This window comes from Xylocopa sonorina, chromosome 15, assembly GCF_050948175.1.
Source record: "Xylocopa sonorina isolate GNS202 chromosome 15, iyXylSono1_principal, whole genome shotgun sequence".
In the NCBI taxonomy this organism is placed as follows: domain Eukaryota; kingdom Metazoa; phylum Arthropoda; class Insecta; order Hymenoptera; family Apidae; genus Xylocopa; species Xylocopa sonorina.
This window is the reverse complement of record NC_135207.1, coordinates 6206320-6213197: the sequence shown is the minus strand read 5'-3', so window position 1 is coordinate 6213197 and position 6878 is coordinate 6206320.

Genomic DNA, 6878 nt, shown 5'->3' with positions numbered 1-6878 from the left:
CACACCAACGTTTTTTTGGCTATTTCGGAGTACTCGATGGTCCGTGTGTTAAAATATCCTACATACTTTACAAGACACTTCGCAAAATTGCAGAAGGAGTCTAATTTATCTTTTTATTCCTATTTGTAGCTGTGTTACTTAAGATATTTAAGTCAGCAAGTATAGTTTCCTCCGAAAATGCCTAATTAATCACTGATAAGGGCGTGGACAGTGACAAACAGCAAAAAGAACAGCTATAAATAGAGAGATCCTAGGGAACGAAGGTGTTAGAATACGCGTGTAATAACGGATCGTAGATCGGTACATGCTGTTTCGTGCCCGACATGCAAATCGACTCGACTTTTTCCTCGGGACAAACGGACTCACGGACACAATCCGCGGTGAACAGGTTCCCTTGAATAACCACGGCGAACTGGTTTTAAACATAATATTTAGCCTGGGCGTTCGTGGCCCAGAGATATTCATTACGTGAACGCGATAAAATTATCGACGACAAACGCGCCGGTTTCCTTTGGATACCAAGGCTGTCATTGGGGTGATGCCACGTGATGTTAATCGCGACGACGGGACGGTGAAAACGAGCCAGCGCCTTATTCTGCTATCCAGAATTACTGAACGAGGACATATATACTTTAGCCGTTCGTTACAGCCAAGAAAGAGACGCGTTAACGCGTTTCTGAAATATCTTCCAATTCGTGCCTGACATCTGACTCTCACGCAGCCCGCCGCGTTACCATTTTTCAGGGCTCGTTAGCATCACACCGAGTAGTTTGCGCGTGACATAAAAATAACAGAAACTAAACGGAAAACAGCAAGATGGCGGATCCATCGGAACTAATGGCTCATCGCGCGATATAATTGTCGCGTTTCGTGACCAGATTAATTAATATAATGAGGAAAACCTGTTGAAATGTTCAGTTAAAAACACGAGGTGGAAACGGGGGCGAGACAGAAATTGGACGACGATGAAGTGAAACGACAGGACGCGTGACTGGCAGTTCTCGAGCGCGAAATTCGCGTATCAGATCCGAACCTGTTCGTATGACGAGTATCGTACACGGTAGAACGGGGTCGGCCAATTATATTCGACGACTTCATGAACTTGATCCATTAGCATTGTGCAACTTGTCGTGGGTACGTAGAGCTGCTCATTTACCGATGCCTGATTTAAAACCCGTGTGACATAAATGGACCATTCGCGTTCTATCCTCCCGGTTGCACGCTTATCTGCGATGACGAAACTTTCACGACCTCTCGCTTTCTTCGTTCCTATATAGGCACCTCGCTCCTCTTTTCTCCTTTTTTTTTTACGCTCGCGCGTACTTCAGTTCGATCTAACGAATCCGGTGATTGACAAATCCGTGGTCTGCTTAAAATTCAACATGAGATGGAACTGAACTTTCTAAGAGAAAAGACGATCTGTAGATTAAGGCGGTTTAAACACGATTCCTGCGGCCCGACGTCGAACGAATATTAATGCCCCGACGGGAGATAAAGATGGACGTGCGTAATGAACTTAAGCCATTGTCTTCGCGATCTTAGCTAACGAGGTGAATGACTAATTTAACGGAGGCTTTGCGGCTATGGAAAGTGTTCGAGCCTCTGTTTGAGCCTTCATTCGGGGATCGAAGCGTCAAGCTTGACGATCGACAATCTCGCCTCGATATTGTGCAACCACGCAATATACGCAATCGTATTGTGATCGAGTTTTACTCTTGCGACATTAACATATTTCGTGTCCAAGAAGAAATTAACTAACAAAGGGACACATCGAAGTGACAAGCGGCAATTTTAATGAAATTTCGCTGACTTACGGTTCAGGTGAGGATATTCGACGCATTCTCTTGTAGCCATCAACATCCACGTCGGAAGGGGCGAAAGTCGCCCTCAAAATGGAGCGTATGAAATAATCGGTATCTCGGAAACTGTTGGAGATAGATAAATAACGTGAATTGACAGGATTCGTATTTTCGTATACAACACACGGAGAGAAAATTCATTCGTTTAATTTATACATTAAAACATTTACTTTTTTTCTTAACTCCTTTTGCAGAGGATCTGTATAAATCTTAGCCTCGATACCAATGGATTAGAACGTGATCCGGTTGATTGCCAAGTCAGTAGCCGAGGATGTCTGAAAATGCAGTAATGATTTCATCGACTTCAACTCAAGATGACCGAAACATCAATTTAAAATCGTCGTTCTTAATTAGAGCGATTAATCTACAGCAAGAAGGGTAACGTGGCTGCAAGAACTCGACGAGGAAAAAAGTGGTAGAATTCAGACTCCGTTAATCGCTCTTTTTGACCAGACGAACTTCACCGGGTGACCTGCAGTTCAGCATTCGCGTCAATCATTCGTTTACCCGGTTCATTCTCACGAACAGTTCCCGCGGAATCTTATTCATTAGCAGCTCACAGGGGAGACGCAATTCCGATTTTTCACGCGGAAGTGGTCGATTGGAATCCATCGGCGGGGTTTTCTCTTTGATCACCGCGTTTAGGAGGTCAGTATGCGATTTTTCTACCTGAAATGAATGCACAGTAGTGGCGCGCTGCATTCTCGTACTGAGACGGATTGATGGATCCTCCTAAGCGAGGCTCGAGCGTGTGCGCCATTTCAGGTAACAGATCACGAACCGACGAGAACGTCGACCTTAAAAACGGCCACGGAGAGGAACACCGGCAACGGTGACTCACAGATTTGCTCGCGTGCCACGGGATCGTAATTAATTTGCGGAGGAATTACCGCGGCGCATTCGCGAGATAGCCTGGAGATAACCAATCCCTCTAACCCTGCTTCCTTATATCCTCTGTTACGTACCTTTTATTTATGATTTCGCATCATGCCGAGTCATCGTGAACCCGAGCGATAAAATATTTGGAGTATCTGCTTGATTGTGCCGACGATTTATTGCTATGGATATTTTACTCATGGACAAAATTTAATTAACAAAGCCTGTGGAAAGGAGTTAACGTGTGTCGAAAATTCGAAGGAGTGAAGAGATTTCAGAGTCATTTTTTTGGAGATCGCGATTACTTTAGGTTTAGGATGATAGTATGCGATGTGCTTTCACAAAGACCAGAAGTAAATGGAGCGTTTGGTATATCAATGTAGTGAGGAGTAGTATTAAGTAGTGTTAGTTGAAGATGTTATCGAGGTATCACTATCCGATAAAATGACAAAAAGAGTCATTTTAGAACTTAGTTTAATAGCAAAGTTATACTTGCAAAATAACACGTCCGATATCTGAAATCTTCAACCGCAATTAGCTATGAAAAAATTACCACGGTTCTTTCACAAGGTAGCCAGGAAATAATAACCGATTTTATTTCGTTATGTTCGATTGAATACGTTTTTCTTTTTCAGCGTGGCGATCGTCAGCGTTTCAGAATTGTAACATTTCGTTTGCCCGCAAATATTTATAAAATGTTCAATTTTACGAGGAACAAAGAAATTGAACATTTGTGAAAGGCATGCCCGATTATTAGGTAAGATTAAGATATACGGTTCGAATAATATTTGTTTCTTAAGCTGAGAGAGGTGCGCGAGCTAAGTTGGAAGTGTACGATCCTAATTTTCCAGGCTCGAGTAAAATACGACCATGCATTCGCGCAATTCTGTGTTGTAAAAAAAATCAATTAACCCGTTCCTGTTCCTTTCACCGATCGTACAATCGCAGAAATATCATAACTCATCTATAGTTCTTTCCTGCGCAAAACTCGGAGAACGTATGAAAGTAAACTTCTTAAGGCGCCAAATGTATCGAGTTCACCGGTTTGTCTGCGCCACCGCGGAAAAATAAAAAGAATACAACGAAGAAACCGCTTTCGTCGATGAAAGTGTCTTCTTTCTTCCGCGTGCGCTCTACAGAAGAAGGTATAGTTAAGAACAATCGTTGAGTAATTCGCCTATCGCTTACGTTTTATATAATAACGAAACTCTGCCCAACAACCGTTGCGCGTTCCTCGATTTCAATCGTGACTGTGAAATTTATCGATCTTCTCTAATTATCCATTTAACTTGTGTTGGAACGCCAATCGAGCGGAGCTCTGCTGGCAATCATTATATCAAGGTAATTAAGAATATCATTCAGGGGAAGTCATGCTCAGAGAATATTTTACAACTGACCACTGATCGTGTTAGCGATGGGGTCACAAATGTATCGTGCAAGTTCACAGATGGTTCGCGAATACTTTGAAAAAGAAAAGCAACAGTCGCGAGTAATTTCGAACTTGACTGAAATAGGTTGTATTTCTTTAGAAGCGAATTGACAGATGAAAGCGGTAATTTAAAGTGTAATCGAACCTTAATCGAAGCGATTCATACCTTGCGAGCAAGTACTTAATTAGATCTGTTTCATTGCCAAACAAAAGTTTATCTACGATGGTTTTCGTCCACTATTTATAATATCGAATTCGAGTAAAATAATTCTAGTTCTACTCCTCTGACCTCGCTAATCGCATAATCGCGTGAATCGAAATTGGCTGCATCCACTGTGCGGCTGATCAATTGGAAGTATTTCTATCTAGCGGCATGTATACGTCTGACTTATTGGACAGCCGGTAGGCATAGATTCATTGCTATCATTTGTACGTAATGTATAATATATTTCAAGGTTCGCGTACTATTTTTATGAGATCCCGTTTTCTTACGTTATCAAATTCCGTATTACTTAGAGGCATACTTCTTGCGCTCGTTCTGCCGTTTGAAATTGGCTTACATAAAGCGATGGAGTGGAACGCGAACATTACTGAATAAATTCATACTTTTATAAATATCAAAAATAAAATCGAAGCTAAGTAAAGAATTGTTTCACTCTTTAACTATTATAACAAACAACTTCTTCGAATACCTTGTCCCATACTTTTGTACATTATATCTACTCTGTACTTTCTATTGCATTTGCCAGTAATATTCTACATGTCGAACTAGATTCTATTTAAAATAATTGATTAATTGTTTGACACGTGCCTTGCACGCAAAGTAGAAATTCCGGTGAAAGCAAGACAAATTGAGAATACACCGGTTGCGGAACGCTATAAATCCTCCTGGCCATAGATCACCGATATGTATATAGATTTTTTTCCCTCCCTTATGGAAACCTATGGTCACACTTATCCAAGGCAAACCCATGCGTCTGTAAGCAAATATTAGCTCGCTGTTGCTGGAACGTTTATCAAACATTTACATTCGAGATCCGATGTGGAGTACATTAGGAAGTTTTCGGGCCTGGCACCGAAAGACCGCCCGTGGAATCCGATGATCGGCTGGTGGTGGCTCCACGGTGGTTCATCTCGCGGAGATTTCTAAAGCATTTTTATGGTTCTTGGAAAATAAAGCGACTGGGCAAATGGTGTACTGTGGATCCACTTCGAATTCCGAACCGGGCAAATATTATCCCTACTCGATCACGGTTTTTACGCAAACAAGTTCACATTAACACCCTTTTTTATTCCTTCCGAGAACACTCGTGATGAGTACTCCTATAGTTTTACGTTTGCTTCTACAAGTTCGAAACATCGACTTCTTTATTTTCACTTATTTCAGAAATATCAAGTCTCCGAGAAGTGATTATACAAAAGTGTTGTATAAATATTTCCTCGTTAATTACAAACAAATATCGCGCTTGAGACTCTAAGCCTATGCGACGTTGTGTAACTTAAACATTACTGAATCGTATATTCGTTTGGACAAAAAATTACCAGAGAGAAGAAGTAGTTAGACGAAGAATTAAATAGAGGAGGAATTTTTCCACGTCGAGTTACCTCGACTACCTTAATTAAAAAATTAATTTTGATCATATCTATACATTCCTCGGAGAACTGGGAGAGTTATGACGATTGAAGTGTTGAGATTCTCTCATCGATCCCAGATTTTCACAGCGTCCGCAGAATATTCCCTGGAAACCCGACCCCCAGTTCTCTACAACGGCACAACGGGACATTTCCATCGAGGTGGCTCTCACTAATCTACAAATCACAAATAAATAGCGACTCCCGGTGTACTTGGACATTTAACGGAGCTTTCGACAAACATGGGAGTGCGGCTAGGCCCTTCTTCACGTAAAACCCGCTATTTCTCCTACTGTACACTCGCGCGGTGGACATTATTCTAAAGCTTCTGAGTGTCGGGGCTGAGGGAAAAAGAGAGAACGAGATATCTTCGAGGCGATACGATCTCTCGACCGGCCAGAGGAGATTCTCCGGTTATGTAGCTGAGGAGGAAGCAATGTCGTAGCCGGTGCACCTTTTCGGTAAGCCACGAGAAAGCTAGATCGTAACCAGCCTAGTCATTCTAATTACTATCTTAATTGCGCTGGCGATTCATTACACTTATCAGAAGTCGCGTTGATTTCAGCTGGAAAGTTTCTTCTAACGTTTGCGCAAGACGGTTCAGAGAAGATGAAAATGGTTCGCCTTGATTGAGAATGGGAGATGTTTTTTGGCGGCGAAGATTCGATGGGGAAAGAAACGAATGAAAGTTGTTAGAAGTCTCTGGTTAGCAGTGATAGTCGAATATTTTTACGATGGAAAAAGTTAAGTGCAGAAAGGTGTAAGCAGTTTGGAATACATAGCACTTCTGATTAGAAATGCGAATAGGAGGCGAGCTTTTTGCTGGAGAACGTTAGAAAAGTTAGTAGATGTGAAGTGGACAAAACAGTAAATGGAACAGTATCTTAAATAAGCTGAGATTTCTGGTTAGTAATAGAAAATAGCATACCTTTTTCATCTTGGACGCTGTACACGTGATTGTTTTCTCATTTTTTAAAACGATGCAACGTGACTTCGCACGACGAATTAATTTTGTGCGAACAGCTGGAACGATCGAAAATGCAAAAGATTAGTAGAGTGAAATTTTTGCTGTCGTTAAAAGT